This window comes from Nasonia vitripennis, chromosome 5 (genome assembly GCF_009193385.2).
Source record: "Nasonia vitripennis strain AsymCx chromosome 5, Nvit_psr_1.1, whole genome shotgun sequence".
Taxonomy (NCBI): domain Eukaryota; kingdom Metazoa; phylum Arthropoda; class Insecta; order Hymenoptera; family Pteromalidae; genus Nasonia; species Nasonia vitripennis.
In genome coordinates, this window is record NC_045761.1 from 15,431,628 (window position 1) to 15,454,655 (window position 23,028).

Consider the following 23,028-nt stretch of genomic DNA (forward strand, 5'->3'; position numbering starts at 1 on the left):
GGCCAGCATTCATATGACAGACACTCTCTCTCTCTCTCTCTCTCTCTCTCTCTCTCTCTCTCTCTCTCTCTCTCTCTCGCATCTATCCTCCGACGGGAAATTTGACACGTGCAAGGCTTTTTGAGAATGACAACTACGCAAATTGCAAAATACATTCGTCCAATTACAAAGGCAAATAACATGTGCTACTATAGGAGCCGTGCTGAAGTCGAGCTCGACCTGCGTTGAATTTCTTCCCATCGCTGCAGACCATTTTTCAATCTCTATTACTGATCTTGTTGCTACGCAGTTTTCTGTACCAGCAAAATCTCACACCTCAGTCGATTTGTCGCAATTGCGGTTTTTACTAACCGCGAGTGCATCTTGCGTTCAAAAAGTGCATTCATGTATATATTATAGTGCGAAAATTTTTTTACAAAATAAATATTTTTACTACTCTATTATACATGGGCCTGTAAACATTGGTGCTGCAAAAACATTGTTCGTTTTTTGTTGATTTAATTAGCAATCGGAAGTAAAATTTTACACAAAAGAATGCATAAAATATATAAAAATTATCCAAATCATTGAGAAAGAATCTTAATTGTACTGATTTATAAAATCAACACACTTGTCGCACAATAATACAACATCCCTTATGTTTTGCGTACGTTTTGGATGGAATTCGGACATTTAATACAGCATTATACGTAATCGTACGCAAACGTATACAAACGTATGCCAACGTACGCCAACGTACGTGACCGTACGAAAAATTGCTGGAATATACTCATTTATACGAATATGTACAGCTTTATACATTATCAGAGATAAAACAATATTTTTACGTAAAATTTTACGGTTTTAAAAGATACTCGCTTGTACATAAGCGTACGTAAGCGTACGCGAACGTACGTGAACGTATGCGAATGAACGCAAATGTACGCGAATTTACGCGAACGTACACAATTATACATGTTTCTACACAATTGTACAGAAAATTAATATTTCTTAATTTTCAGATTTTTTTATATAGAAGTACACTAGGGAATTTTTAATGACTTGCGGGAGATATTTTATTCATAATAAATGTTTTATAAAAAATATTCATTTATTGAATAATTATATTTTAAGTTAGTTTACATATTTAGTAAGCATTGCTTTGTTAACAATAGAAAATAAAAATTTTGTATCTCACAGCCAGTGTTTTGGTGTTATCATCTGGATGGAAAAACCGTATTGGCCCTCGTTATGTGAATTTTATAAATTTTATTAATTTAAAACAACTTCGAAAAAATATACTAAAGGTTAAAAATTTGTTGATGATCAGCTGATTATCATTAGCATTTCATCTCGTATAAACGCATATTTGTAACTATCAACTTAAATAAAAATATTAAACTGATATTACCTGATAATCAGCTGACGTTTTGGCACGATTATCAACAGATTATCAGCTAATTATTAGCTATTAATCTGTTGATTGTCATCTGTTTTTTTTTTGCAGTAGGGTCATGTCCTAATAAATTACAATTTCTAATTTTTTCATACTTATTTTGTCGGTTATTATTACATATATTGTTTCTTATATTTCTTGTATTGTCTGAAATAGAATATCTTTGATAAAGTAATGGTAATTGCTGATATAACATTAGTCTATAAACAATTTACTGCGCAATACGAATATTGCCTTTTTTTTAGAAACAATCTTTTTTCATTTTCAAAATCAAATGTACTATCAGCCAGTTCTCAACTGTATTGTTTAAATGTAATAATAAGTGAATATTATAATACACGTACTGTTTATCGTATAATTTTTCAATAATATACATTTACCTACATCTACGTGCGGTTCGCGTACGTTTGCATATTTTGCCGTACATGCTGATCTAAATCCTTTTTTGTAAATGTACTCAAAATGTAGGATTCGGCACGATACTGTACAACAAAATATATCTACGTACACTCGCGTACGTTTCTGTACAACTGTGTAAAAAATGTCCGAATTCCACTCAAAACGTACGCGAACGTACGCGAATGTACAGCATTGTAACAGTTACGTACTGAAATGTATTGCAAATGTACGGTTATTATTTCCATTCGGGATATTATAAATTATTGAGTGTTCATTTTAATGCGAATCGTATAGCTGCATTATTATAATTTAATATAGTAGCTACTTAAATTACGTATTTTACTTTTTTAGGTTAGGAATTCATAAATGTAAAGATCTTGCGTGAAAAGGAACAGCCAATCACAGTGCAGTATATTCAGTTGAAATCTGACATTTTAAGGTTATGTTGAGCCTGGCTCAAAAGAGTCACCACGCAGGCGCGTCGCGCACTCTCGGCGCTTCTACTCGATTCGATGTTCTTTAGAACACAACTAATTACATTGTTATTTAGAACTTCACAAGAGAATTCTAGTTGTGACAGTTTGGGGCAAGCCTATTATAACTTGAACAAGTGCCGCAAATGAAAAATAATCCAATCTAAATATACGATCAATTGCCGAAGTGCACATGTGATTTCGTTATACATTTCGATACATTCGATACGGATGTTTATTTTCCAACCGAAATCGAATCAAAACTCTTGCCGAGCATCTCTAATGGATCGAAGCATTTGGTTCATGGTACAATCTCATTTTCAGTCTAACAATTTGCGATTTTCATACAATGTAACTCGGCGTGAATTAACAGAACTACCTGTCACTATACTCGATGTACAACAATGGTGATCGCGGTAAAAAAGCTTACATAAATGAGAAAAAAGCGAAAATCCATATAGATTTCACGTGCAAGTCAGATACGACGTCGAGATAACTGACACGACTCGCACGCCTTATTGACGATGAACGGAAAACAGACGATAGCGACACAAACATAGCGCAGGGATCCGTGAACGAGGAAAAAGTCAGCGATACACTCATCACGAGAGCACATATATTTCCGATAACGACCGAATTTCTGCGAAACTGCTCTTCTATACAGAGATAAGCTCCACAGCGAGTGTTTTTTTTAGCGATCGCTATCGTCGTGCTATCGCAGCTTACGTCATGCAGTCGACTACAATTTATCATTCGAATTATTCACTTGTTTGGCCATAACACTTAGGTAACACTCTTGCCTTTCCTTCTGCCGCAGAATCTCTCAGGCCCTTTTCAAAACGCGTTGCATTATAATTTATAGAGCAAAAATCTACATCGTTGTACGATTAATTCGTTCGTAACGTAAAAAGTGCGCGGAAATATCAGCGCGTCTATACATGTCGCGAAATTAGTAAGCGGTAGTTGTGTATTATATCTCGGCAGCTGCGATAATTTTCGTAATATTTTTGGCCAGAGTCCAGAAACGGTTGTATTGCCGATTGCAGCTTGCGATAATACGAATTGAAATTTGGGAGGCCGATTGTAAATACAGATTGTACTTTATGGTGACACTTCTATACGTCTTCTTTGACCAAAAAAAAAAAAAAAAAAAAGAAAGAAAGAAAGAAAAAGACAATGTTTAATAAAATCAACTTTTGTGCAGTCAGTGCCGGACAGGGTAATTTTTATACATGACCGCGAAAAGCCCACATCTTGCAACGTCTATAGGCAAAACGTAAATAGTCACTCTTGTGCAAGTTTGATTGTTGTCTGGCTTGAATAAGCGTCCTCTGCCTGGCGCGTATATAACGCAAACGATCATACACGAAGGGCGAATTGTGGAAATATATAAGAAGAGTAGAATAATACTGTCAATGCGCACAAGTTCAAACGCTTGGCATATCTTCATCGGGTATAGAGATAAGATAATGCTCCCAAAATGCCGGGTCCGGCAGAGTTTAAAAACACAAAATTGACCCCGAGCCTCGCTTTTCGAATCGAATTTTCGCACGAGAAATAAGCGCTCCGACTCCGCGTTTAAAGACTCGCTGACGTACCTCCGCGGAGCCTTTCTCTTTCAAGCTCTGCATCATCAGCATCAGCGGCAGCTCGGTCTATATAGGCACAGCATACTGTTTACGTCCCAAGGCCAGGAATTATCGTTCGACGCGCGAGCTCGAGAGTAATACCTCCTCGGTTGCCACTGGCTGCTTCTCCTCCTCCTCCTCGCGCCACGGCCGCGTCGGCGTTGTCGAGTTCTCTTCCGATTCTGCCGCGGATTTTTTGCGGCGCGACTGCGCGCAAGAAGAGGCCGACCTTGAATCCTACCGGTTCCTTCTTCGAGGATTTTTCGAATCTTCGCATCAGTCGGAGCGCGAGTGCATCAGGCATATGACGAATCCGCTGCGGACGAACAGAGCCGGCGCGGTCGAAATGCGAATCCTTCGATCGGCCGAGGAACTTTCAGAACTGCACGCGATCCCTCGCTTCCTTATCTCGGCCTCTCTTCCTCGCGCCAATCTCGCCGCGCGGCTGCGGCCTGCACTGCACTTTCGCGGATCACGGAAGGAATCGTGTCGCGCCTCGTTCTTGGTTTTTCGCATGCCCTGCCGTCGATCGAGTATACAGGGGTTTTGAGAAGCTGCTATTTTATTCCGCGCGAGCGAGCGATAAAGTTGGCGGGCGCGCGAAACAGGTGCAGCGTCCTAGAAAACCAGGCAAATCGGAATCAGGGAGATTGCCGGCTCGAGCGTCGTCGTGATTCGACGGAGATAAGATCTTATCTGATAGCGGCGTCAAAATTTTCCCCTCGCGATCCGCTAATGCGCGCAAGTAATTGATCCCCCGAAGATCGACTTACGGAGGCAGCGTCGCAAGCGCTTCCGTGCCGCCTATGACGTTGGAAGCAATCCTCCAAACGGATACCTGACGTGTGAAGAGAACAGACGAAGAACGCTGCCCATATTTCCGTTATCTTTCAACGCGCGAGAATTCGACTTTAGCGGCTACTCGCGCATACGGGGCCAGAGCCGTGAGTAAGCAGTCGACGCGATCCACGTGGTGGCGGAGACGGCCGCTTTAGTCATCGCGCTATTAAGTATAGTTGTATAGTAACCCACATCTATACACACTCTTCTCCGCAACTCCGTTGCGCCGAGCGCGCTTACAACGCTTTCTCGCGTGAAGCGTCCGCGGCCATCTGTTGTTGGGCACCTGACTCGATTCACCTGCCGACTCTTCCTTCCTTCCTTCCTTCCTTCCTTCCTTCCTTCCTTCCATCCTTGCTTCCTCGCTGCCTCGCTTCTCCTGCTCTTCCAACTCGCCTGGCCGCTCGTCAGGTGCCGCCAGTGAAGCGCGCGCGAAACAAAGGCGCCCAAAATTCGGGCCCGCGTGCGAGTGCCGCCTCTTGTGCCGTGCGCGCAGTGCGCATGCTACGCGGGCAAGGCAATTATCGACGCTGGACGCGAGGCGCGCTTTACATTTTCGCAAAGTTCTTCCTTTCTCCGCTGCTCTGCTCCGGCAGATGACGAATTTCGCTTTCGCTTCTGCTGCAGTTAGCACCTTGCGCGCGCGGCCTTACTCCTCTTCGCAAGTAACGCTGCAAGCAGTTCAATGCAGCGTGTCACCTGAATATAGAGAGAAAACGTACCAAAACTGTCCAAGACTATTTTAATTTCTGCAAAACTGCTACGTATTTTTTCATTTCCTATACAACCTTATCTTCGCTCGGGAGAACAACACTTTGAGCTATTCTTAGCCGCTATTTGAGAGCCTCGTTATCAATTACCGCACCGACATAGCACGTAAAAAATGGGACCTACACATCCATTGGTAATGCAAACTAAAATTCAAAAGCTCGTAAATTTTGCAGTATTCTCAGTTTTCAAAATTAAAATGTTTTTTTTGTAATTGTTCGAAAAATTAAGAAATTTTTTAAATTATCAAAAATGTTATTCTTGCTTTTGCGGGAAAAAATATATGAGGTAATAAAAAGCTACTTTAGTCCAGCTTTTCAGGGCAATTGAGTGACTATTGTACCAAGGGCGTAAAGTGGGCTTTTTTAGACCGAGTGTGGAGGATGCAGTACGAGTCGAGGCAAGGTAGCACGAGCCGAGTAAGAGTGCTGCAACCACAAGGTCAAGAACCCACTTTGCAAAAAACATGATTTTTTCGCTCCTCTGTATTTATATTGATTTAACATTTAAGGACAGTCAAACATCAATTTTGAACATGTAAGACATTTTTTTTATGTATTATTTCACGCAGAATTTTGTTTACCTAGTGCTAGAAGATTATGTTTTATAATAAAAGCAATAGCGCCATCGTATTCTGCATGAAAAAATACACTGAAAACATGTACCGCGAGTTTGGAAACGAAAATTCGTTGCTCTCTTGAATTCGAAATAAACCAAAATACATCGAATCTGATGTTAGTCAGGGGGTCGACTATGGTGGAAAGTGTCGCGAACATCATTTCATATATTCAATTCAATTTTTAACGGCAACAAAATTTTATTTTCATAACTCAGGCATGAAATGGACCTCTTTTCGCGCCAGTAAGTAGCGTAGAAATTCGTTAATTCCAAGCGTGTGTAAAAAGTGCAAACTCGAGCGGAGAAAAATAATCATTTTCCCCACTATTAATACGTGTTTTTTAAATTTTTTCAAATTTTATAGATTCTTTAAAATTGAACTTGAAACACAAAAAATAACAACTCTATTGCGTGCACGACTTAAAATGCACGATTACCTACGCTACTTTCTGGCGATAAAAATGCCCTATTATGCCCTCGTTGTATAAAATACGGTATGTACCATGGGAAGAAAAGCTATTTCAGACTTGGGTGAGGTGTTTTCAGTACTCGTCTAAGTCTTGGTGTTGGCTTTTTGGCCTCGTGTGGATATTGCAGTACTCTTAGGTACAGTCTGCAGCTCGTAAACTGCTCACGCTGCTAACGTGCAATCTGCACACTGGGTCTAAAAAAGCCTACTTTACGCCCTTGGTACAGAATATATACTATTTTATGTAACACGCGCACGATTTTCGCGTTTTTCTTACCTATTAATTGGGACTAAAGTGACTCTTTTTTGACCGGCGGTCAAAAACGTTATTTTAGCGGGCAATAAAAACCTTTATTGCCCGCATATTCAAAAACAGCGGGCAATAATGGCCTTTATTGCCCGCTAAAAAGTCTTTATTGTCCGCAAAATTTTTTTTTGTAATTTTAAAAAAAGTTGATTTTGATAAATTTGCATTATTTATTATTAAATAAAAATGTACAAACTGTTATGTTCTTGAACAATATATAATTTATATCTAAATATAAATTAACATTGTCGAAATTTCTAATTTTTTCATTAAAACCCTTTCCATAATACTTTATTTCATTTTTTTCCAATTTTCTCATTATAAATTCGGTACTGTTAAAATCAATTATTTATTTAAAAAAAAAAACAAAAATGAATTTGACTTTTATATAATGTTTTAACAAGACAAGAGCACGGTTGCCGTGTCAAAAAATAGTCACATCAGTCCCTCTTAACATGTACGAAAAAACGCGAAAATACGTCCGCGCGTTACATAAAATATGGTGTGCACCAAGGGCTAAGTGGGCTTTTTGGCCTCGTGGATTTTGACACACTCGGCCTAAAAAAGCCCACTTTACGCCCTTGGTACACAATATACTATAATGTAACACGCGATCGATTTTCGCGTATTTTATACCTGCTAATCCGGCCTAAAGTGACTCTTTTTTGATCGACGGGCAATTAAGACCTTATTTGAAACCGTATTTGAAAACATTTTGAATTTATTGTATTAAAAAATTATATATATATATATATATATATATATATATATATTCCAGCAAGCGCGTGTGGTTGCCGTGTCAAAAGAGGCACGTCAGACCCGTTAAAAATACAAAAAAAGATCGCAAAAATGCGTCCACGCGTTACATAAAATATGGTATACTGCAATAGGCTTGTTGACCTCGTATGGTTGCAGTGCTCGTCTGCAGCTCGCAAATGCGCTCGTCTTCGCTGGCGCACACCTCAACTCGTATACTGCAAACTTCACACTCGGTCTAAAAGAGCCCACATTACGCTCTTGGTACGACACCATAATATATTAATTTAATTTCTGAAAAGAAAAATATGCATAGTATACAACGCGGCCATATATATTTGCGCATATTCTGAATCAACTCAGTTATTCACGATAATGGCCTTATTTTTTTAGGTTGAATGTGAATTAATTATTTCTAATACTTATACCTACCTGATCATAGTTTTCGAAAGTAATTAACAATCTTAAAATATTTATCTCTTACTACAATAAAAGCCAGCAACAAAGCCTGGACGGTAGTTATGATACAAATTAAAGGGCTATGTATAACTCTTGCTGCGAATTTGACACTTACCCGTAAAACTGTATGTTGAATAAACAATAATTGCTTGCAATCTTGCATACCCTGACCATTACTTCACATTTTTAAAATCATTTCTAGATCAATATGAATCGATATATTCAATTTCATTCATTATATCTCAGCCGTATATTTAATTAACGATATATACATACCTTAAATAAAAAAACCTGCTAAAAACATTCAAAAATGCCCATCGTAAAAAATTAATTATCTTATTTTATACTCTTCTGATGCACCTCTATAACATTTTGTCAAAAACATTATTCAATAAAAACTATATAAGAACAATAGATCGTAAGAATGTTTTTAACAAAACTTAAATTTTGATTATTACAAAGCCATCTCTGGCAGAAAGCAGAAGATGTTGCGCAAAAATTGAAAGATTTGTCAATTAAAAAACGAAAAAAATGCGAAATTCGAAATTAAACAGTAAATTTGAAATAAATGAAAAGGCATTATCGCCGCTTTGCTAATTTTTCGAGCATCGGCAAAAGTTTTACCATCGGTCGGTACCAATTTTTGATTGATTTGAAATTATGAAACTGTAAAAACGTTGATTAAACCTAATAAACCTATGAAGTACAAAAATTTGGATAGGCGTGACGGCGGATTTACGCTATAGACACCAGTGCTACAAAATAGCGCGCGACACTCTTGTCATGTATGCTCGCTACGCTCGGGTGCAAATATATGCGCGCCGTGCCGTAATCTATCATTCACGCCCCTCGTATCGTCATACGTATAAGTAATATAACTATTTACGCACGCTCCGGCTCTGCAAATGTACCATCCCAAAATTTTTCGCCTCAGAAGCAGGAATAAAGAAGGATTTGCACGCGGATTAGAGCACGAAATGCGCGTGGAAAAGGCGGATCGAGAAGAGCTGAAAAATCGATCGCGGCTCGGCAATGCGCTATATATGCGCGAGAGGGAAACAAAAACGTGGGTGCAGTAGCCCCTTTTGCGACTGCACGCGCGCAAAAGGGCTTCGAACGAATTCATTAACGAGCCGAGCTCACGCGATATCGCGAGAGCTGCATCCACACTCCCCGCCGGGGATCCGCGGGGATTCTTCTCTGAGGGGTCAGAAGTAGCGCGCTTTCGCAGGCTCTTTCTCGCGCGTTATATGATCAGCGCGAATTCAAGGGTGATCCCGCACGCTGCAGAGCCGCCCCCGCCACAGGCGGCGGAGCGAAGGTCGACGACCCCTCATGGTTGTAAAAATATTACGCGCGTGCACGAGACCGGCAATTCACGCTGCGAAACTTGACGCGTTGGCTGCAAGCCACATCGACTTGAAGGAAGCAAGCCCGAGCAGCTAGTCGCTACGCGGCAGCGCGAGCGGCGCCAGGACGCTCGGACATCGTCTTTAACGCGGCTCGTTAAAGCCCCGCTACGTCGACTCCGATGATATTGACCGCACGCGCCAGCCGCGGCGGCCATAAGCTCTTCCAGCTTCCTCTCCTACAGCCAGCTCCCATCGATCGGCCGCCGCCGCCGCCGCCGCCGCCGCCGTACACAGTGCACGCACCGACCCGCGCACCACTGCGACGAATCGATCTGCATTTCTGCTGTGGGCTGCGAGCTTTTCAGCTCCGAACGGCCGTAAAGCGCTCTCGGGCGGTGTTGAGGCTGCGCTACATGCGCTGCATGCGCGCGGCAGGCCGGTGACGTATATCTGCGCGGCAAGGGAGACAGAGGTGAATGAGGCGGGAGGGAGGCAGCGGGTAAGTATACTATAGGCCGCTCAGCAGGTGCTGCGCGCGCCGCGCGGAACTTGCCAGAAGCCCGAGAGAGGGACGAGGCGAAAATCGAAGCCCGTCCCGCTTATATTGCTGCAAGCTCGCCGCCCCTTTCTCGGGGCTCTCGAATGTTTACGCGTGCACTGCCCGCAGCCGGAACTCGGATGGTCCGCGATGCGTCATGCCGATCGATACGATACGAGTCTTGCGCAATTCAAGCTCCGCGGGCTCAGGCGACGCGCGACGAGGCAACTTTTCGTGCTAGCAGATCGATTGTCGGGGTTTGAGGACGCGATTGGATAATCGCCAATCTTCAATCGCTGATAAACACACTCGCTCCCACGGACGAAACGGCTTGTCGCGAGTAATGCACAATCTGCGCGCGCACTGCTCTCTTTTTTCGGCATCGCATCAGTTCGCCCGCTTGAACTTGAATTTCCGGAATAGCCAGTATCGAAAAAATCCCCCCCGAATGAGATCGCAGGTCGCGAGAGGCTGCTTCCCAGAAACCCAGTCGAGCGAGCGGCCAGAGCGCAAAAACGAGTATCGCCCAAGAAGGATAAAAATAAAGAAGCAGAAGCGTAGGAGAGAGGGAGAGAGAAGGAGGTGTACAGACACAACGTGGTCTCACGTCGATGCGGGCGCAAAAATGCGGCTCTTGCTGCGGGGGCATGAGGGCAGCGCTGCGAGAGAACGGAAGAGGCAGAATCGCGCGCATGCAGCGAGGAACCGGTTGTGCCCGCGCTTGCGCGAGTGCCTCTCTCCCTCTCTCTCTCTCTCTCTCTCTCTCTCTCTCTCTCTCTCTCTCTCTCTCTCTCTCTCTCTCTCGCGCGCGCGCGCGGGCGCAGCCGAGACAAAGACGCGACGACGGCGATAGCGAGGGGGAGGAGAGGAGACAGAGGCGGAACGCGAAGCCAGAGACGTAGCTGCTCGTTCGCCGATCGGGAGACCAGAGTTTTGGCTGCTTCCGCGCCGTTTATGTCAGATACGGGGCCGGCGATCTTCCGCGGCGAACTACAATTTTTCGGCAAATTTGGTCGACGTCGGTCGGTTTTTTGTTCGTCGACTCCGATCGAAATCACCGGGAATTTCAGGTAGATGATTCGAGGGAGCCGCGAGGAAAGCAGGGGAAAAAGTCGCTCTTCCAGGCAGCGACGAGAATCCGGTGGCACCCGCAGTTCGCACGGCCCTGCCGAGCAGCATCAGACGGGACTCTCGGGAGAGCGGCATTCGCACGGTCGCGGCACTGAGCGAACCGCACACACACACACACACTTATCCATTGTATATAGTCGCGGCAAGCCGCGATGTCAAGCTCCGCTGTGTCCTCCTCCGCCCCCTCCCCTTCCGTGCCACGCACAGAGCCGGGTCGCGTACACGCTGTGCAGCTCGCTCTCCTCGCGCGAATCGGCCGAACGGCGGCCATCGCTGCGCCGACGCGATTCGCGTCGTCCTTTGTTAGCGAGTTCGGAGTTCAACATATGCATATATATATATATATATATATATATGTTGCCCTCTCCGCACGAGCTCGGCGGCCTGGCAACGTAACAGTGGCAGCGGCCGAGAGTGACGTCACGCGCGTGCCCTCTCCCTCTCTCTCGTGCGCCGTCGGCCGCGCGCGCACGGATTATCTCATATGTTCGAGGTTGCCGCCGCCGGCGGGATCGCCGGGCATCGGATTGTGGAAGGCCGGCCGTGCCACGCACTCTTTCTCTCGCCTCCTCCGTGATTTTCTCTTTCGAGCGGCGCTTGGACGCGTCCAAGTCGCGAGCAAGCGGTTCGCGGCTGCGGCGAGGGCGTGGTCGCCCGGCTCTCGCGGGAATGCCTGCCGCGCGGCTCGAGAGGGGCCGGGAGCCGTTCCTCGCAAGCAATTTTCTCCGACGCACGGTCAAGTTCAGCCGTCGCTTCCTCTGCGCCGGTTCCGCTGCACTGTTTGTTTTGCCTCTTCCCGCGCGTTCCGCAAGCTCGTCTCTCCTCACCGCCGAGGGTTGCTTTGTAATTGGTCGCAGAGCGAGCTAAAAATAAGACGCGAGGGCGCCCCCATGCGAACGACCTCTGGCTGTGTGAGCAGATGCGCGGCGGGCAGAGCTAATTAAGTCTCTCGATTAAACGCACATCAGTGCGACCTCGCGCCGACCTGTTTACAAACAAGCTCGGAGCTCGGCTGCGCGCTGTGACATCATCGCTCGCCGCGCATTAGTACGCACGAGCGTAATATGTCCTCTTGTCCCCGAAAACGTCCGTCGTCGTTGCCCGTGCGCAGCGAATGCGGGCGAGCGAATCCAGAGCGCGCGGCACCCTCACGCTCACCTCGACGTCTCAAATCGGACGTCGAGACGGCGTCGCGCGGAGCACATCGGATTTCACTTTCGTCTCGAGGCTCCGCTGAGAGGCGTCAGCTTGCAGCGGCGACGTAGTCGCATTCTAGCGAGCACTTGCACTTGTGCAATATTCCTCGAGAGTCGGGACTCTCGCCTCTACTGCACTCCTATGCATTGCGCAACCGAGCATCGCACCGCAGAAGCGCTGACTCAGCGGCGCGTCTAGAATTCCGATCTCCGAGCATGCTCCTTCTTGCTTGTAGGTATAGCTAGTGGTATAGAGGCATGAAAGCGAATACTTTTCCATCGCATTTCGCCGCTCGTTTCTACGGCTCGATTTCCTCGATTTCGCGCGACAAAACTGCCTTGCCCGCGCGTTCTTCCCACAGCAGTCAGCAGAGACAATGCAATGCTGGCGATACTGGAATTGTAAATCCAGCCGCGAGGCCGCTAATTGCAAAAGAGCAATTAATCGCCGTTCGCCGAGAGACGGAGAGTGCAAGGAACGGCCGCGGCCTGGCAACAGTATTGTCCGCACGCAGGTAAGTGATAGTAGGAGAGGGGCAGAGCGCGGCGTGCATACGTGCATCGGTATGCGCCGGACTGGGTCGCGAGACGCGCCTACCGTAACGCGTTTAACGACGTCACTGCAGCGCGCCGCTGATTCCTTCTGCCCTCCGACGGCTCGACGACTTCTTACATCGGCGTGCGCGTACAGGTGTGCAATGATGCCTCCGGGGAGAGCTGCGCTTGCGAAAGCTCTTCTCTCTTCTCTTTATTAAACGAGCGAGGCAAGCCGTTGGCTGGGGGAAACCCCCAATCGATCCGCCATGTATAGCCGCAAGAGTGGCAAAGATCGCGCGGATACGCGACTGCATTTCCGGCCGGCTAGAGCACGTCGCTCAAGTGACCGCGTACGGGTGCATATCTCTCTCTCCCTCTCCCTCCCGGGGCCGCGCGGCTGGTAACGGATAGATGAGCACCAGTGCGCCGCTGCCGGTGTGACGTCATCCTTATCATTAGTCGCGCACCATGCATTTCCAAGACAGTCGGCCAGCCCGTACGCTCGACACACTCGGCGGGAGCGCGGCTGGCTTCGTTGACTCGCGCAGCTCGTCCCTCCGCCGCTATATGCCTATGTGACCGGGTAGAAGGGAAAATGCGAGAAGGAAAAGCGCTGTGCATTCGCGTCATTGCGATAACCGGTCGGCGCTTATTTTTAGGCTGCTAATACGAGCCCTGCGCGTGGGCGGCTATTTCTTATAGGTGCCCGGACTGTGTGATGACGATAACTTGAAAAAAATACTATTTTCTCTGTATTATTCATTCATACCTTCTTGTATCGCTCTAAATGATGTTATCCGAATTGACGCCCCATAGCTATATTCCACAACTTTAATTATGATTCTTTCATGTTCTTTTGTTTTCAAAGTGGTTCCCGAAAATAAACAAAAAACAAAAAAAAGTGTGCAATAGCATCGTTCGAATAATTTATAGGCATGGAATTCTTTAAGTTTCAAGCACTCATTTTTAATTTAGAAAAACAAATGAATGTAGGTAAAAATTAAATTAAAAGCAAAAGTACGATGTACCCGTTGAACATCAACCTCTGTATATGCTATGCGCTGAAATTGGCTCTCAAAGCTTCGATTCAACTACAATTCCAGACTCACTTTTATTGATGGATAGGCCTATACACTTTTACAAATGCGCAAATGCGTATTTTTATACAAAACAACTCATGATGAAACTTGTTTTTGATATTTTTTTAAGTGTTATGCGCGACACCTTTGATTCAGGCATGAATGTAAGTATTAATATGCAAGTTTGATCAAATTTTGTATAATCCTTTTCTGCAGTAGAAGTAATACTTTTTGTTGGATTTTCTTAAATGAAGGATCGTGATGTGTGATTGAATAAAGAATTTATTTAACACTGTATTGATGATATATTGTATATAAAAAGAATGAGTACATAAATGAATACACTTTAGGTCTAACGTGCGCACCGTTTGCCTGTCACTTTCAGACTCTCTCTCTCTCTCTCTCTCTTTCTCTCTCTCGAATAAGCCGCCTATATATTATGGACGTACACGTAGACGCCGGTGGTCTCGGAACTTCCTGGTAGCTGTTCCAAATTAACCTGCATTCAACCGGTCATCCTTCGAGCAGCTTGAAAAATCTGGCGAGTGTCGTTGCTATCAGCTTCGTAGGCATCCCACTCGGAACGGCGTCTGCGTCGCGTCCTTGGCCCCGTCTTGAGGAGGTTGGCAGGATTCGCGACGACGCCGCGGCGGTGCCTCTCATTCAATCACCGCAGCCCTTGGGAACGAGTTCGCATTGCGAAACTCGAGGCGAAATACAAGTTATTGGAAACGAACGAGCTCCGGGAATCTAGAAGGCGAAATCGCGCTGGTCACCTGTTTTTCGTCGCTGCCCGGAAATGCGTAGCGTAGACAGAAGATTCGCGGGTGCCAGAAGAGACAAAATTAATGGCATAATTCTGTTTGATTCTGCCCGATGAGCTGAGAAAATTTCCTTTTGCGTTCGTGCGCTTTTTTATGCGAGAGCATTTCAGTTTCTTCATTTAGGGTGACAGCTAAGTCAGGCAACATCAATGCAACTTCAGTGCGAAAAAATTATCACAAAAATTAAAAACCTAAAAAATGGATTTTCTATATTGTATGGTTACGAGAGTAAAAAGTCTTTAAGGAGGTTCATCTGGTACATCGCTAGTAAATCAGAGGATAATTTTTATAAATTCTTATTTCCTTTTGATACAAGAGACATAATTTATTTAGGACTTATGAACAGCTAATTTATAACTAATAATGATTTTAGATAAAGAAATCGAACTCTTTATGTGACAAAAAAATTTAATACAGACGACATTTGACTCCGTTTTTGAGGTTAAGTGCACATATTTTTTATTGGGCCAATTAATTATTATGCATAGAGGTACCCATCAATCGTTTTCAAAAGCAATTTGAATTCATCAAATATTAGTTTTCTCATACAAAAATTTGCAACAGAAACTGTTTGTTAATTCAATAATTATTTGCAAATTAAAACGAGGAAAATGTGATTCTCCATAAGACTCCATGTAAAAATGGAAAAAATACTTTTATTAATATCTCGTCTTAAAGGTATCCAAATGACTCAAAATTTTGCATAAGCTTTTTATTTAGACATATCTACGTGTCTTGATTTTTTCCCCCGAATCTGTTTGTTATTTCTAAATCAGATGAACCTCCTTAATTAACTCTAAATTTCGGAAAAAGATATACATCTTTTGTTTATCTCGGTTAAGTTCTTTGCGCAGTTTTTAAATTCTTATATAGTTTTTAAAATATTGAGGTTTAATTTTTTACATGAATATTTTGATTTGATTTACCTTCAAAACTAAATAACTGATTACGTAAACAAAAATCCAAGATATGTACTTTACAAAAAATCAATATGGTGTTATAATTTTAAGGGGGTGTGGGAGCTGAAAACACTTTTTCTGGTCGATGAAACTTTTTGAATTAAGCGTGTAACAAAAAACCAAGACCATAACGCAATAGGGTTTTATTCAAAGAATCACTCTACTAAAAGACATTGTCAATTGGAGTATAACACTTAGTTTTTCATTAAGTTTTTAGGCACGACCGCGACACGGACGTGCCTTATAGTTTCGTGTGCGAAAAATGTGTGAGATGCGATATCTCACGCAATTTTCGACCGATCGGGCTGAAATTTTAGGAGAAGTCTCTTTTGCAAAAGCTAAAAAACTGTTTTTTTACCCCGATCCTCTACGTCGTTTTTAAATGCGGGCAAAATTTGTTCGATTTTTAAGCGTTTTTTTAAATAAAAATTTTCCTGTGATGCGATTATCTCGGAAAGACCCATTAACATCAAATCATGAAAATGCTTGGAACTCGATTTTACAGCCCAAAATCGATTTTTTACAGCTAAAAAAAACAATTATTTGCCACAAAACATTACGGATTTACGTTTTACATTAAAATATTAAATGTAAAAATTGTAGACATTTTTAAAATACAACTTTTTTCTATTGACATCAAATCATGAAAATGCCTATAACTCGAGTTTACAGCACAAAATCGATTTTTTACAGCTAAAAAAAAACAATTATTTGCCACAAAACATTACGGATTTACGTTTTACATTAAAATATTAAATGTAAAAATTGTAGACATTTTTAAAATACAACTTTTTTCTATTGACATCAAATCATGAAAATGCCTATAACTCGAGTTTACAGCACAAAATCGATTTTTTACAGCTAAAAACCAATTATTTGCCATAAAACATTAAGGATTTACGTTTTACATGAAAATGTTGAATGTAAAAGTTGTAGACATGTTTAAAATACAACTTTTTACCGTGGCAAACATTTTTTTTAACACTTTTTGACATGCACAACCCTAAAAGCGATTTTTTTATACATAAATTCAATAATAACTTCGGAGCAACATGCCCCATCCAACCCAATTATTTTCAGCAATTTTCTTATATTATTAAAAGCTGAAAGTTATATTGGCCTTTATCTCATACATATATACAAAATTAAACCACTTTTTTAATAAAATTATAAAAATACATAATTTAGGAAATATGTAATCGCCGAATACAATCCGTGTAACTTGGCATCATATAACGACGTACGCAAAAAAAAACAGGATAATACTGTATAAGCACCGACAGGCATTACGAACGCGAAGCGCGAGCGTCAGCGGTCGTGCCTTGCATCGCGATGCAAGGCGGCAAGCGAACGCGGCCGTAAGGCCGCGCGTGGCGCGCTAGTTTTGATATACGAATGCGCACTTATGCGGTCTCGATCAATACTAACTAGTACCTCAATTTTACCAATAACTTTTAATTAGTTGAATCTCCATCAATATAAACAGCATAGCGCCAATCTATTAAAGCATTTTACCCAAAGAAAAAGTTAATTAGACTTCTAGTTTTTTTGCATTTGAAATACGAAATACCCCGTGGCGTATTTGGAAAGCTTTAGCACCCACATTCTCTTAAGTCATTTTGTTACTCGGTTCCTGAGTAAAAGTTAATGCATATTTCCAAAAATTTTGGTTTTTTCATAGAGTGAAAGAAATAGTAAAATTTACAGTTTCGCTAAAACTTTATAGCAATCTATTTTGAGATGGCTGGAGTTCGAATTAAGTGTTTTTACAATTCACTACGTTCGAATCGTGCGACATTCAAGCCCTCAAGTAAATAGAATCACAGCTCGATATATTTTTATTTATCTTATCAATATATTTCTATTAATACATTATTAATGTAATATTTGAACAATACATTACTGATTGAGGAAAGAAGCTGCCAATGTAGTGGTAGCGGTTTTTTAAAAATATCTTAAATAGCTTATTAGAATAGGATTAAAAGCATGAGTGCGAAAACAAGTGTTTAGATATTAAAAATATAGCGGAATTTTATTTTTTATTTATTGATTTTTTGTTGTTTTTGATTGACGTCAGAGAGAGAGAGAGAGAGAGAGAGAGAGAGAGAGAGAGAGAGAGAGAGAGAGAGAGAGAGAGAGAGAGAGAGAGAGAGAGAGAAAGAGAGAGAGAGATAGAGAGAGAGAGAGATAAATAGATAGATAGATAGATAGATAGGGGCTTTATTCGCCTTCACGGCAAAATAGTGAATACATAAAATATACAGAATACGCAGAATACACAAATAAAAAGAATACATAGAAAATACATAGAGAAATACACGCAAATTATCACAATTACATATCACAGCAGTCAGGTAGTTATCACAAATAAATCAATCAAGTATCGCAGTCAATTTGAGCCCCACAACAGTGATAACATTTCCGTTATGGAATATAATAAAAAAAAATATTGCACAAAAATATACAATATTAAATATTAAGGGTCGTTATCGAGAACATATCGCCGCACCACACCCTCAAATGCCGCGAGCGACGGTAGGTGTCGCTCGGTGAGAGGAAGAGAGTTCTAGAGCCGAGCACCCTGAACCTGAAAGGATCCCTCACTCGCCCTATGAACGCTCAGCTCCTGCGGTACTCCCCTAGCTGTGGGTCTGGGCTTGTGCTTCGTAAATAGATCCGCGAGGTAGCACGGCTCCCGCATATTGATAATTTTGTACATTAAAAGGGCTGTAAAATACAGCCTGCGAGAGTCGGAACGAAACCAGCCCAGACGTTTCCGATAGGGAGTAATATGCTCATCCCTCCTAACCCCAAAAATATACCTCACACATGCATTGCTCAATCTCTGTAGTCGAGTACGCTGTTCGTTTGTCGCGTCCAAACACATCACTGAGCAGTAGTCAAGATGAGATTGTAGTAAAGTTTTGACTAGTCTTTTGCGGAGCGCCTCACTGGTACAGGCCATAATAAACCTCAGACTATAGAGGGCTTTATTAATTTTCTTTGTTACTTTGTCAATCTGAGGCTTCCACGTTAATTTACTGTCCAGTGTGACGCCAAGACTCACAACTTCTTTGCTAAATGGAACGAGCACCCCTTTCTGTAGCTGAACGCCAGGCAAGTACAATGAATTTAGATCATTGACTTTGATGTTGGAGCCAAAGAAAATTGCCTTAGTCTTGCCGGCATTGAGTCTTAGGCCAGAACGCTCAGCCCATTCAGCCACCTTTTGTGCCGCACCAGACAGCCGAAATACGGCCTCCTGAAATCCATCCCTAGTGGTGTCTAGATAAATCTGGAGGTCGTCTGCATAGAAGATGTGTTTGATTTCTTGTCCATCTAAAATGTCACGTAGGTCATTCACATAAAGCAGTAGACCCAGAACCGATCCCTGTGGGACTCCCAGGTTGGTTTCTAGGTACTCAGATCCACCACTCTTTTGCAAGACAACCATCTGGGAGCGACCCTGCAAGTACGACTCTACCCACAGTAGAGCTGCTCTGGAAAAACCTAACTGCTGCAGTTTTTTCAAGAGTTTTGATGGCGAGATCGTGTCAAACGCCTTACTAAAATCAAATAAAAGCAGTATAGTTATCGTCTTTTTGTAAATAACCGTACGTATGTCGTCCGAGAGTTCAAGAAGTGCCGTCTGTGTACTGTGGTGTTCACGGAAGCCAGCCTGGAGGGGATCAAAAAGCTTGTTTAAGTTTAAATACTCCGTGATTTGGGTATGGACAATCTTCTCGAGAACTTTGGAGAGGAATCAGAGCAGGGCAATTGGACGGAAGTCAGAGGCGTTAGCTGGCGAAGCATTCTTCTTAAGCGCGATGAGCCGAGCTTGCTTCCAAGTCCCCGGGAAGACACCCTGAGCAAAAGAGGAGTTAAAAATTCGCACTAAAAATTCTCTGATCACCGGTAGTGCCTTGGCAATTACCTGTTGGGGAATATAATCCACTTCTCTTGCCTGCGAGGAAAAGTGCGAAACAGCAAGGACAACATCGCTATAGTTAATGGGCTTGAAATTAAAACCCTCCTCGCTTGCAGTCATAATTAGGTCCGTTGCATCATCAATATTTTCGAGAGGGGAGGACGAGATCCCGGCGAAGTAACCGTTCAATGCATCCGGTGACAAACCATGTAAATCCTCCTCTTTTCTCTTTGGGAGAAGGCCGAGATTACGCATTTCCTTCCAGATATTTCTATTATTATCAAGAGCACTCGAGAGATGTTGCTGCATATACAAATTGCGCTCTACTATCAAACGTTCATCGACCTCCTCGGTAAGCCTAAGAAACTCAGTGAGCTGCCCAGCTCGCCCAGTGCGCTGATAACGCCTGTGCGTAGCATCGCGCTTATTAATGAGCTGCCTCAGCTCGGACCCAATCCAAGGAGCATATTTTTTGTTTGGGCAAACCTTCTTAAGAGGCGCCAATTCATTGATTGCTGAATTTATATTTTCATTCAAAGCATGTAAAGCACTCTCCAGGTCGGCCGCGACAGAACCGATGGCTGACCAGTCGCAGCCGGAAAGTAAGCTACTTAAAGTTTCCGGAGTAATGCTGCTGAAATTCCTATACGAGAAGGAATCTAGTACAGGTGCTATCGAGAAAATGTCGATAGTCACAAGATACTGTGCTTTCCAAAACTGGGCAGCCACTCGTTCTGAGAGTCTAGTATAGTGTCATTCGTGTCTGTCATGATCAAGTCAATCCAGGTGTGAGAAGGTGTTGTGCGGTGTGTCGACCCGTGAGGGATAATTTGAACTCCGACACTGATATGAATGCAAACTCATGCTATACGACTAAATAATTATCATGGGTGTAGTAGTCGAACACAAAAGTATTTTAGTTAACGTTGATTCAACTTAAAATATCTTTCCACAATCACAAAAGAAATCTATATGCAAAATATGAGCTTTCTAGACCTGTTAGTTTTCGAATCAGAAACAATGCAAAAATGGAGAAACAGGTATCGGTCTCAAAATCTCTCACAACTGTTAAAAGTAAAAATTCTAATTAATGCCTTGACAAAAAAGCTAAAATACTTATCACTTTCTTCATGTAAAAATACACTGGAACCCAAAAATACAATGTGCTAGAGATGGTATTTTCAGTGTGACTGTCTACAAGCAAAATTTGATACGCTAAATTAAAAAATTCATATGGGCCTCGATGTGAAAATATGAATGAAAACAGTTAAATCATAATCATGTAGGTTACATGTTTTCTAGGTAGCATAGTAAGTATCTGTGTAAAATTTCAGTTGTATAGCTTTTTTATAATGCAAATAAATGGCATAATGATAGACAAACCCACTGACTCTTATACTGAGCTTTTCTTCAAATTCACTGTTCAAACTAATGATGACGACATTGAGCATTATTAATATATTTATTAAAAAATAGTTTTGAGGGATTTAGTAACATGTTACATGCTTATAAAATATTAGCAGACGTTAGTGTGCCGCCCAACACTTATGGTAGATTTTCTACCAGTGTTATTAGACAGAGATCGAATCAAGAGCGCGCGAAGCGCGCCTTCATTCCTAGTCCTCGCTTAAAAATGTGATGGGGTTTGTTGTGAAGCATTTAATTGAGAATCGGTCGCCTGGTACAAGAATTAAGGAACGCGAATCAGAAATACGGATTTTATTACATAACCTACAAACGCTTCAAACTGTTGGCGCTAAGCAGGCAGCAAAATTTAAATGTCAACCATGACATGATAAGGAGTGCGCGAAGAGCACTTAAATTTCCTAGTCACTTAAAAAAGTGATGACCGGGTGTTAATTGCCAATACGGAAAAGATTGTTGCTGAATTAGGTAAGCTAGTAAAACTTAAGTAACTTAACCCAGAAATAGTTGTGACAGCCAACTGCTTCGTAAATCCTACTACCTAACCCGACTTAGTCTGTAGTAACAAAGCACCCAATGCAAGTCACAAATTTTATAAATTAATTGGTAGCATGAACAATGAGTGCTGGTTGTTTGAACAACGTATTACTTGGCAACAACAGCGAAGATTTATTATTGTTATTAGAATGACCCGTGTGAAATGAAGTAAAATCTTTGATTTGCTGCATCTATTGAAGGAAATGATATTTTGATTTGTAAAACTAGCTCAATCGACAAGATTGTATATGAATTATGCCTTAAAAGTGATACTGTTTCAGCTGACTCGGCTTTTTTGCAGATTTGAATTAAAATTGGCTATAACTTGCGAATAAAGGCCTATAAGATCGAATACAAGTGATTCTCCCTGCAAGTCCACTTGATAAAACTTACTAATAATAGTTTGTACGTATTTTCCAATAAACTTGGTTATCACAACCAAATAGATATTTGATAGCCGTAAACAACCATTTTTCCCATGAACCAGTCATTGTGTTCATCCCTGCTAAAAATAGTCTATAAAAATCGATAAGACCTCTTATCAACTTGAATGGTAAGTCTTAATCACGATTTTTGCAATAAAACTCGATTAAATTAGATTGGGTCAATGGGAATCGATTAAAATCTATAGAGAAATCAATGGCTTTTAATTGCTGTTTTCTATCTATTTATTTCAATTATTGTTTTTCATATAGAATTGAATCGACTTCTATTGACCCTATCCAATTTAATCTAGTTTTAATACGAGAATGGCGATTAAGACTTACCATTCAATTCAATAAGATGTCTTATCGATTTCAATGTACTTCTATAGACTTTTTTTAGCAGGGATTATATTCATTCTCTACTGAGAGAAAAATATACAATAAAGTCGCTACTATCTTCAAAGTGCACATGACATGTATATATACTTTCCAGCGCATTATGTACATTATGATTTGCTAGAAGAAATTGTTGAAAAAAAAAATTTTAAATGAAATCGAACAATCAAAAAATTGCTATAAATAAAAATGCATTAATAAAATTAAACATAATTTATTCCCAAATTCGTACAAAAAAGTAACGAAGAGCACGATGCTTGGTGGATTGAAGTATGTAGCAGCGGCGGAGATTCAGGCATATACAAACCTAAATACACGCATGACATACATCCATACGGACAGTCTCTTAGAGCACTTGTTTTTGCTTGAAAATACCTTAAAACACACTTTGAGCATGGTTTTCTGAAAACTCCAGATGTACTATTACAAAGGTTTCTGGGGAAGGAAGCCAAAATCATTTACGCTTCTTTTGCTTCACTCGGAAGAAAACTCCCGCACTCTTACAATTAACATTTTTGCACTTCTGCTGAAATATACCACTGATAAAAT

General features: G+C 42.0%; 1 protein-coding gene across 4 annotated transcripts in view; it reads left to right on the top strand.

Annotated features, from left to right (window-relative positions):
• The window catches only part of LOC100116942, an 88,072-nt gene that overhangs the window by 36,105 nt on the left and 28,939 nt on the right, over positions 1 to 23,028 (top strand). The window lies entirely within an intron of this gene.